Source organism: Equus asinus, chromosome 10 (genome assembly GCF_041296235.1).
Source record: "Equus asinus isolate D_3611 breed Donkey chromosome 10, EquAss-T2T_v2, whole genome shotgun sequence".
Taxonomy (NCBI): domain Eukaryota; kingdom Metazoa; phylum Chordata; class Mammalia; order Perissodactyla; family Equidae; genus Equus; species Equus asinus.
In genome coordinates, this window is record NC_091799.1 from 57,981,743 (window position 1) to 57,993,860 (window position 12,118).

The window sequence follows — 12,118 nt, forward strand, 5'->3', positions numbered from 1 at the left end:
CCGCCGCGCCCCCAGCCCGCAGCCCCAATTGGATCATTCCCCTAAAATAAATAAATAAATGCAGCCGCGGCCGGAACACCGTGAAGCGTGCGGGGCGCACACCTGAAGGCTGATCTGTGATTCACAGCGGAATGGATCACCATTCAAACACTCCAAGGAAGTCAGTAATTACTCTTTGCCTAGACGCTGTTTGTTGTGTAGGAAAAGCACGCCAATGGGATGTCACGCTCACCTAAAACCTCAGTAAACTAAATTTATGAGTTTACATCCATTTGATGAATTACTACAGTGCATACCTGTTTGGCTTCACGGGCTACAACGACCTGTCTAGGGGATGGTCAACCATTACGCGTAAGGAAACTACCTGGCATTCATTTAACAAATGCTAGAATGATTTTCCTTCCAAGTGGTTAGAGCTTGAAAGGAAGGAATGGAGGGGAGGCTGAGTCAATGTTATGGTTATTCATTTTGAAGAAAGGCATGGTATTCAAATAACTCCCCAAACCCACAAATGCTTGCATAAAAGTATATAAAAAAAATTAGAATTTAAATTAACTGCCTAAAATCTAGTGTAATATGGCAAGAGATGTTAAATAGAAAAAAAAAAATTAAGCAAAAGTCACTTGTGAAAAATGGTTTAGTTCATCCAGTAAATACTGGGAACAAACTTCTTAGAGAAATATGAGGGTGACTATAAGGGGGTCAGCTGACAAGAGAGGAGGGTAAACAAGAGAAGTTCACCATGAGGTCATCTTTATCTAATTCTTGTGACCCGGAGTCTCCAAGGAGCCTAAGAATTTCTGATAATAATTCTTGTACAGGGCTGTCTTATGCATTATCTCCTCACATCCCTGAAATCGACGGGTAAACAAAGAAGGCAACATTTTCTCAATTTTACAAGTGACAAAATACACTTGACCAGTAAATTATAGGCTTGGTCCAGTATGTTTTGTCCCATAGTAAGCCATCTCTTCTTTTAGAAAATGTTTTGTAAGTTTTAAAAAAGTATTTCTTAAAGGCCAACCCAAATATAGTACCCAAGCTCTAGAGCAGAGTTTCAAAACCACAGCACCATTGACATTTTAGGCTGGATAGCTCTGTTTTGTGGGCACTGTCTTGTGCATGGGAGGATGGTTAGCAGCAGCTCTGACCTCTACCTATTAGATGCCAACTGTGACAATTGAAAATGTCTGCAGACATCTCCAAATGTTCCTTAGAGGCAAAATGACCCCCTGGTTGAGATCATCGTTCTAGATACAGGCTCCCTCTGAGAAAGGCGGTAGAGAGCATTGGCTAAGAGCAAAAAGCTTTGGTTTGAATTCTGCATCCAGCACTGACTGTGACCTTAGGCAAGTCACTTAATCTCTGCTCATTTCCCCCATTTTTATAGGGTCCATACTAGGACCAACCTCTAGAGGTTGACAGACATAAATAAGATGACATACAAAAACCCCTTCATGCAGTATCTAGCACACCCTGCACATAAATGTCTGCAATATGCAGAAGCTAAAAGAATACCATGCTGAGAGGCGTGAGACTGGAGTAGCGGGCACCCCATACGGCACCCTCCACTTTCATGGTACCTTGAACGTGCCTCTCCTGAGCAGCTGGTCACACTGTGTTATAATTGACTGTTGACGGCTGTCTTCCCTATCAGTCTGTGAGTTACTCAAGGTTAAAGCCATGTTTTATTGATCTCTGTAATTCTAAAATCTGACAGTTACTGATTTATATAAGCATTTCATAAATGTTCTTTGAATAGAGACACTTCAGATGCCCAGGTATCTATTCTTTAAGATGCCCTGAAATTATCAGATTAACAAGTCAATTGATTTTCTCAAAGAATCATGAATTCTTAAGAATCCCATGAGGATATTTCTAAATTCTAAAGACTTTCTCTTATTGACTCATTTTTTTATCTATAAATGGAAACAGAAGTGCAAATATTCCTCGGGTCTTATCATGGCTCTAAAAAATGTCACAATCAAATCCAAGGGGAACTCTCTTTGACTCCCCCCTCCCTTCAATCCCCAATAAGGCCAGGGAATAATTTTTGTGCTCAGTTTTAGGCATCTAAGTTTAAGAGGGATAATTACATATTAGAGGCTGCCCAGAGAAGAGTAATCAAGATGGGAAAAGGGGACTTGAAAGTGTGCTCTATAAATTATGGGTTGAGGAATTCTGTGTTGAAAGCAGAGAAGAGAAAATTTAGGAAACAAGTGACAGCTGTCCTTGAATTCTGAAATAATACAATGTGGAAGAGTCTTTGGATCCAAAGATAAAAAGGGCTGAAACAACAAGGGAGCACTTCCTATAAGAATGTTTGAGTAGCGGCAACTTGAAGGAGATGCTGCGGGTGGGACTCAAGTTCTGGAGTTTCAAGACCTGATGACAATGTACCTCCCAACTCTCGTAATCTCCATGGTCCTTCTAGAAAAGCCTATGTATTTGGACAACACCCATGAAGATGATAGCAACTAAAATGGATAAATTGATGACATAAAACGGGTATTTCTTCTCTTGATTGAATGATACATATCCTGGCCTGTGAGAAACAGATGTCATTACTATCTCCACTCCTGTACGTTTTGAGAAATCTACCATGCATATTCTCAACGGGATGGGTAAAGACATTAGTATTTTTAACTATGTATACTTTAATTTTTTTTTTTTTTGAGGAAGATTAGCCCTGAGGTAACATCTGACACCAATTCTCCTCTTTCTGCTGAGGAAGATGGGCCCTGAAGCTAACATCTGTGCCCATCTACCTCTACTTTCTATGGGGGATGCCTGCCACAGCATGACGTGCCAAGCAGTACGTAGGTCCACACCCAGGATCCCAACCACAGGCTTGCCAAGCACTATGTAGGTCCACACCTGGGATCCGAACCAGTGAACCCCGGGCTGCCGAAGTGGAACATGCGAACTTAACTGCTGCGCCACCAGGCCAGCCCCTAACTTTAATATGTTTTTTGCACTTAAAAGGCTTGTAGAATTTGGGTTGTATCCAAAGTGAAAAAATAACAATAAGTGAAGGGCATGAGGAATCAGAAATGAACTGGTTAATATAGTGAAAGTGGCTGATATATTCCCACGCTCCTTTAAGATAACAGTAGGTGTGGCACTAAAGGGTAACTTGTCTTCTAACCAGTTTGACTTGATTTGGGAACCTATGATTCACAAGGTAATGCAGTCAGTAAACAGAAGAATTAAAATGGTCAGAACTGCTGACATTTTCCTACGGACGAAACAATTATATGGGCAGAAACTAGAGTACAGTTTAGTTGCAAATGCAGTAAAACTCTGGCTATAGAACTAAGAGGGAATTGAGATCATTGGAAATTCTTAAGGCTATAGCTGGTATAGGTCAATATACGGATATTCAGCAAGATTTTCTACTTATTGCACAAGTAAGCCTACACAGCAATGGACAAGCTTTGTTATCCAGAATGCTCATTCATTTAATCAGGATGATATAATCTGCCATTATTTTTATGAGAAAGTTAAATGAGATTAAAAAATAAGCTTGTCACGCTACTGAAATGCTACCTTAGAACAAAATGAGTATTTAAGAAAGGGTCAAATTCTTCACTATTCATCCTCCTCCTACATATAAAAAATGGCAGGTCCTTTTCACTGACGAATTCTCCTCTCTACTTCCCAGCCTCTGCCCCATGCCCATTCACAGTAGGATTTTCCTCCACCTTACACAGAACAGTGTTAAAGATAATATTCCTGGAGCCTTGCCTTGAACCTAGACACTAGAGGAGACGAAGTTTTCTAATGTAGGTGTGAGGTCTGGGAAGCTGTCAGCTCCCTGCACTGACACTCTGGTCATGAGGCCATGTCCAATGAGAAGATGCTAAGGAAAGTGGGGTTGATAGTGAGTTTCCAAATGTTTCTACCTGATCTTGGCTGGGGCTGGGGATTCTGCTATAAATTAACTTTGACCTCTGTTTACCCTTGTCTTCAGAGCAGAGAAGTGACTACCCCAAGGCTGTCCCCACTGGTCTACTTTGATCACCTTCTAAATGCTGTCTTGAGAGTCTGAGTCTAGGAATGTGGAAAGCAAATTGTCCATCCTGAGGCAGCAATCCCTGGAATCATCACACATACTAAGAAATAATGCTTAAAGGCTGCACTAGAAATGGGAAGGAAGTTGCATCAATGGGGAGCAGATTCAAACCAAAGCTCTTCTAGAGTTACCAACCTAAAATATGAAGATAAAAATATCAATGAAAAGTAACTCGTAGGAATAGATTTGAACGCTGAAAACCGAGAGACAGATTTAAATAAGTAGGATTATATCGTCCCAGGAATGTTTAAAATATTTTAAAACAATATCACAAGGTAAGAGAGATTCAGATTTCTAAAGTGAACAGATAAAACAAAGGAAACAAAATTAAATTGATTTATCTTTCCTGATAGGTTGAGCAAAGAACTACACAATTCCCAAGGGCAGGTGGAAGGAAACAGTTCCAAGAAGGGAACGGACTGGTCAGAATGGGAAGAGAATGTAACACTTTCCTCAGGTATTCCCTGAATCCCAAGAAAATCAGAGACTCAGAAAGTGTAGCAAATAACCAAATACTTTATAAAATCTAAGAGGAGAGAACAGATAGATGTGGGAAATGAAGTGCTGTTCTCCTAAATTAGTGACTCTGATTTGTATGATAGAGAAGTAGAATACAAGATGCATGAGGGCAGCCCAGTACAGGGGTACTGAGGAGGGTTTCAAAATCAGTGCTTGTAAGTATATCACCCTAACAGTCTATCCTCTGACTTGTAAGCAGTGGAAGGTCCTTGAAGAGCCCCATAGCTTATTCTGATAGAGTTCTAACCCCTGGGAGAGGAGCTGGACAGGCTGCCAGAAAAGGTATGTATGTCATCCTTACAGGGCTGGAGGGGGTCATCCTGTAGGATGGAGCCTACTGGGAGAGAGCCAGAGATAAGTGTGTTTCTCCCATTCTAAGACAGCTTTCTGGAAGATCCACCAGTAAGTCATCACACAGAGCACCAGTGCCTAACAGAGCTAGGAAATCCAATTATGGAGCAGAGAGCAAGGCTTAGAGATCAATGCCCTCATCTGACATATAGGAAGGCTAACTCCTATCTTGCTTTAAGACCAAACTTCCTTGCCACTTACTCAAGGCAGCCTTCCTGTGAGCCTCCTTATCCCCACTGGGTTAGGTATCCCTCTACTAGGATCAGCTCCTGAGAGCTCCTGCAGCAAAAGGTTCGCCCCCTGTATCAAATCAAAATCTTATGTCTGCAGATGAGTCTCCTTAGAGTAAGAGCTCCCTGATTTAAAGATGTAGCTCCCTCATCTTTAAATCCTCAACACAACCATCAGGGCGAATGTTAAGACAAGGGAGAAAGGGAAAAGGGATTTTCTCAGGGTTAGAAAGATACTTGATAGCAAAATTAGGTCTAGAATCTTGATATTTTGAAGACTCACCTTGTACATGTTTTAAAAAGATTTTCCTGTCTATTCCCTTTGAGTGTCATGAGTGTATCCCATTATCTATATATGCTCTACCTGTTAGGCAGGTCTATTGTCTCAGATTTCAAAATCTTAGAAAATGGAGACCACACAAATGTAGTTATGTGCATGCAAACATGTCTATGTATATAACTAGTTTGTATGAAAGCTGAATGCTTTTTCTTTTTTGTGAGGAAGATTAGCCCTAAGCTAACATCCATGCCAATCCTCCTCTACTTTGTATGTGGGTTGCCGCCACAGCATGACTGACGAGTGGAGCAGGTCTGTGGCCGGGATCTGAACCCACAAACCCAGGCTGCCAAAGCAAACCATGCAGAACTTTAACCACTCGGCCACAGGGCCGGCCCCAATGCTGAATGTTTTTTGACTGTGATAGTGACCCTCAGTTACCAATCATTGCATTAGGCTCTCAATCTGGAGTTAACTTCAAGGGCATGGTGTTTCTTGATCCAGAAGCTTGGGTCTAAGGTACATCATTTCTTATCCAGTGCCTGAGTTTACATTTACAATTACTGTGCAATTATAACGAGAGTCAATTTGGTTTAAGTGGGTCAGTGTAGCTATATTTAGCCCTTTAGCAGCGGACACGAAGACCTTTCTGTAACATAAGATTAAGGTTAATTTATCAGTTCTTCTTTTCTTGAATGTTTTTCCAGGTCAGACATCTAAAGTTATGGAAAGTTATCCCAATAAAATAAGAGGCAAGAGTTTCCATCAAAGTACCACATACGGAGCGTATACAGACAGATATACACAGAGACCATGTATATACATGTATACACAGAGGGACTACGTGCTTCTGTAACAATAAGAATTTTATTCCATTGTTAAAGTTGATTTAAATTATTCCACAAATCAGAGGAGAATATGTCAATGAAGACACAAATTTTTTAGCTAAGGAGTTCTCAAGCAAGCTTTAGTATCTGTATCTATTAAGGTACATCATTTATTTTAAAAGAAATATTAATTCATGGGAGAATAAATGATAGGCATGAAAAATGTTCACTCTAACTAGTTATCATAGAAATGCAATTAAAACATCAGATATTTTTACCCATTTAACTGGCAAAGATGAAAAAAAGAATACTGAATGCTGGTGAGAGCAAGAGGAGATAAGTTCTCTCTACTAACTTTCTGGAAAGCAGTCTGCAGAAAGGAAACACACACACAGAGACACATACATATACACAGACACATGCACACAAATGTATATTGCACATATACACATATACATATAACATACACATACAAATATATATTTGAACTATAAATTGACATCCTGGAATTTACACAAATATAATCGAGTATGTGCACAAAGATTTATGCATATGGAAATTAATCTCAGACTTCCTTATAATATAATAATATTGGGGGGGAAGCAAAGTTACAAGATAAGGGCAATTATTAATAAATACTGAAACAGCCATAAAATGAAATATTATAAAACTAATAAAGACCATCGTGCCACATGGAGTAATAGATTCCAAAGATATCCAAGGCTCTGATTCCTGGAATCTGTGACTATGTTACCTTAAATGTTAAGAGGAATTTTGCAGATGTGATTAAATTAAGGATCTTGGGACAAGGAGATTATTATCCAGGTAAGCCCTAAATGTAATCATTAAGTATTTTATAAGAGGGAAGCAGGAGAGATTTGACTACAGAAGAAGGCAATGTGACGCTGAAGCAAGATGCTATGCTGCTGGTTTTGAAGATGGAGGAAGGGGCCATGAGCCAAGGAATGCAAGGAGAGCAGCTCTAGTAAATGGAAAAGGGACGGAAACGTATTCTACCCTAGTGTTTCTGGTGGAGCTCAGCCCTGCTGGCACCTTGATTTCAGCCCAGCAAAACTGATTTCAGACTTCTGACCTCTAGAACTCTGAGAGAATAAATACATGTTATTTTAAGCCACTTAGTTTGTTGTAATTTGTTACAGTAGTAATCTGTTACAGTAGCAATAGGAAACTAGAACAATGTTCTAAAAATATATGTAATAAATGGGAAATGCTCCTGAAATATGCTTAAAAAAAGAAAAAGATGTTTACTAAAAAGATGGAGTTCTATGATATAAATTGTTTAAAACATATATGAATTTATATGAATAAAAAAGGTGGAACTAAACAAAGTATTTTTAGTGGACACCTATGAGTGTGACATTATGGTTGATTTTCTTCCTCCTTATACTTTTTATATTTTTTTACAATGAGTCTACCTTACTTTTAACTAGAAAAAAATTTAATTTCCAGAAGCCACACATTTGACAGTGTCTTTTTATCATGGCCTGAAAGTTCAACTTCCTGAGAATTTCAGAATACTTTGAAGAGTTTACAAACTTAGTAATACACACTTTTACCTGGATATTTTCATAAAATTTGACTGATGTTTTGACAAACAAAATAAAATGCATATGTAAAAGCTGTACAAACCTTAGAAATAAATATTAAAATTGCTTTAAAAAAGAAGTCTTTCCCCAAATCATCCCATTTGCAACAACATGGATGGACCTGGAAGGTACTATGTTAACCAAAATAAGCCAGACAGAGAAAGACAAATACCATGTGATGTCACTCAGATGTGGAAGATAAACAAACACACGGACAAAGAGAACAGTTCAGTGGTTACAGGGGAAGGGGGCTGGGGGCTGGGCATAAGGGTTGAAGGGGAGCACTTATATGGTGACAGACAAGAAATAATGTACAACCAAAACTGTACAATATTGTAAACTATTGTGACCTCAATAAAAAAGAAAAAAGAAAAAGAAAAGAAAAAAAGAAGTCTTTCCTGCCCCTAGGAATTTGATAATATAAAAATGAAAAACATCTGTTTTCTAGACATAAATCCTTACCTGCTCTGGCAACTGGGCAAATGAGTATTTTCAAAGCTAACTCGGCTATAAATCCATACAGTGCTTTTTTTTAGTTAAATATATATGTTATTATTTACATACTGGTTAGGCTGTGCATTTTATGTGAGCAGCTTTGAATTTCAGACTTTCTTCACTACACTGTGCTGGACATGAAAGCTTTCTTCCTTCATTGGTCAGAAAAATCATGTACTCTTAAAAAGCAAACTCAATTTTAATATCAGCCAAATATATATGCAGGAAAAAATGATGTTCTTGACTTCAAAGAATTATAGGAGTTATAATTTGGGATTACCTCTCCCCATCACACACCAACTTGCTATTTTCCATGAGGGCAGATAATTCATATTTACTGTCTTCGTTAGCTAGATTGTGAGGGCTCAAAGGCAAAGACCAAGTTTCTGGTACCAACTATGCAAATATTCTTTGACCTAATGTATTGTCATACATGTCACAGAAGACAACCGTATTAAATTTCACAGTGATCAACAAACTTTCAAAAAGAAGTTATTCCAGTTAATAAGAGTTATAACAACAGTCAATCATATCATCCAATAAAGTCACAGATGGGTGATGGATGAATATCAATGTGAAAAAAAATTATCTCTACCAGTGGCTCTCAGCAAACAAAGTACATACAGAATTATAAAGAATGCCAATACACCAAGGACAAAAGAAAAACAAGGCCAGATGACGTGTACACAGCAGAAATAGAGAACTAAAGAGGGTAGAGCAAATCTCACTTAAAAGTGGCAGAAGAATATACTAGTTTGAAAAATTAGAAGACAGGAGAAAAATAAATTGAGTAAATTTTCACTGTAGATAAAATCATAAAAGAACAGTAGATGCTCCTATTTTCTCCCTGCTGGCCACATCCTGGTTATGGCCTCTGATGGGGGTCAGGGAAGGCTGCTCCAAAGTATACCAAAGGGGCATACTGATTACTTTGAATTCAAGTTACTTGAGAAACAGCCAATGCAAGAAGAACACTCGGACCCTCCTCTCTGTCCCCCTGAAAGCAGGACATGAATCTCCCATGTGAAAGTTTCCCTCCCTGAACCAAAAGGCAGAGAGACATCCTTATCACCAGAGACAGGGAATTCAGGGCAAGGAAAGTGTGTAAACAAACTCTGCTTAGTTTCATCGCTTATTAGTACCCAAGCCTAAGTTTCTTTGTCTTGTCAGTTCTTCACAAATTTATTGCTTCTTTGTTTAAAGGTATATAAACAGCCTGCTTTTGTCGCTTCTTGGGCCCCATATCAAAGAGACCTCCATACATACAAAATTGGTTTTTTTTCTCCCTTTAATCTGTCTTGTGTCAATTTAATTATTAGACCAGCCAAAAGAACCAAGAGTGGGAGAGTAAAATTTTTTCTCCCCAACACCTCAATTAACTCTTGCCTGCACTAATATAATACCCTTCCCGCTCCCCATTCCAAACTATTCTTTCAAAGCTACCCAGCTCTAACAGGTGCATACAATCATTTTAGTCTCCTGTGAAATCAAGTTCAGTGACTCCCCACTGTTCTAGCAATATTTCCTCAAGTACAGTTTCTGTACCACCATCACTGAATCACCTAGAGTGCTTGTGAGAAATGCAGATTTGGGGAGGCTTCCCCACACCCACTGATTCAGGATTCCTGGGAGTGAAGCCCAGGAATTTGTATTCTACCAAAGGGCCCAGGGGATTCTTATGCACGTTAAACTTGGAGAAGTTCTTCATAGGAAAATCAAAACCTTTTTAAATGGAATACTTTATGACACACTCCCTTGTTATCGCTCCTGCCTCATCCTTTGATACACATCCCCTTGTGGTTTATGCGCCAATAAAAATAAAATATGTACTTGTCACAAGTGTTGAATTACTTTAACCTCCCCAGACACAGTACCTCTGCCATACTTCGTTGCCTTTGTACATCCCGTTCCCTGTTCCTAGAATTTCCACCTCCTCTGCCTGGAAAATTTCTGTTCATCTTTCAAGTATGAGCTGTAAGGTCACCTCTCGAGCAAAGTTTGTCTGACTCTCTTGCAGACATAAGTGTTTTTTTCTCCTGGATCTCTAATGAATTTCACACATATACATGCCTCTTCTGTGGCAGCTATTCTACCACAGCAGGACTATGTGTTTATAGGTCCAATTCTCCACCAGGCTTTAAGCTCTCCAAGTACAAAGACAGTTTCTATTCATCTGTGCATGCCATAATACACAGTAGCTACTCAGCAGAATCCTTGACTGCACATTATTTCCTAAGGTCAGGTTTAAAAAAACCACATCTGTTATTTTTCTATTTCTCCAACTTCTACACACAAGCCCTACAGGGATGCTTCTAAAACCATGCTGCCTTTTGTCAATTAGTTGGATGATTTTTCTTTTAAAGCACTGCCATTATTGACGATCTTCATGATGATTAATAAAAAGCACAATAAAATGTGTTTATGATTTTTAGGTAGATTTTAATGGTTCATTAAAAAATGAACCAAAATAGCAATACTTATATCAGACAAAATAGACTTTAAAACAAAAACTGTAACAAGAGACAAAGAAGGGCACTACATAATGATAAAGGGAACAATCCAACATGAGGATATAATGCTTATATCTATGCACCGAACATAGGAGCACCTAAATATATAAAGCAATTATTAACACACATAAAAGGAGAAATAGATAGTAACACAACAATAGTAGAGGATTTTAACATTCGACTTACACCAGTGGACAGATCAGTCAAACTGAAGATCAATAAGCAAACATTGGCCTTAAACAACACATTAGACCAGATGGACTTAGTAGATATAGATAGAACATTCCATCCAAAAACAGCAAAATGCACATTCTTTTGAAAAGTTCATGGAATATTCTCCAGGATTGATGAAATATTAGACCATAAAACAAGTCTCAGTAAATTTAAGAAGATCGAAATAATACCAAGCATCTTTTCTGACCACAAAGGTATAAAACCAGAAGTCAACTACAGGAAGACAACCAGAAAAGCCACAAAAATGTGAAGATTAAACAAAATGCTACAGAACAATGACTGGGTCAATGAAGAAATAAAAAAATACCTGAAAACAAATGAAAATGAAAATACAGCATGCCAAAATCTATGGGATACAGCAAAAGTGCTTCTAAGAGGGAAGTTCATAGCAATTCAGGCCTATCTTAACAAATAAGAAAAATCCCAAATAATCTAACAGTGCACCTAAAGGAACTGGAAAAAGAAGAACAAACAAAGCCCAAAATTAGCAGAAGCAAGGAAATAATAAAAATCAGAACAGAAATAAATGAAATGGAGACTAAAAAAAACCAGAAAAAAATCAATGAAATCAAGAGCTGGTTCTTTGAAAAGATAAACAAAATCGATAAAACTTTAGGTAGACTAACAAAGGAAAAAAGATGGAAGGCTCAAATAAATAAAATCAGAAATGAAAGAGGAGAGATTACAACGGACACCTCAGAAATACAAAAGATTATAAGGGAATACTATGAAAATCTATACACCAACAAATTGGATAATCTAGAAGAAATTGATAAATTCTTAGAATCATAAACCTTCCAAAACCGGATCAAGAAGAAATAGAGAATTTGAATAGACCAATCACCAGTAAGGAGATCAAAACAGTTATCAAAAACCTCCCAAATAATAAAAGTCCAGGACCAGACGGCTTCCCTGGTGAATTTTACCAAACAGTCAAAGAAGACTTAATACCTATCCTTCTCAAACTCTTCCAAAAAAGTGAAGAGGAGGGAA

At 38.2% G+C, this 12,118-nt stretch overlaps 1 protein-coding gene across 11 annotated transcripts in view; it reads right to left on the reverse strand.

Moving 5' to 3' along the window:
- The window catches only part of MAST4 (microtubule associated serine/threonine kinase family member 4), a 575,525-nt gene that overhangs the window by 171,314 nt on the left and 392,093 nt on the right, over positions 1–12,118 (reverse strand). The window lies entirely within an intron of this gene.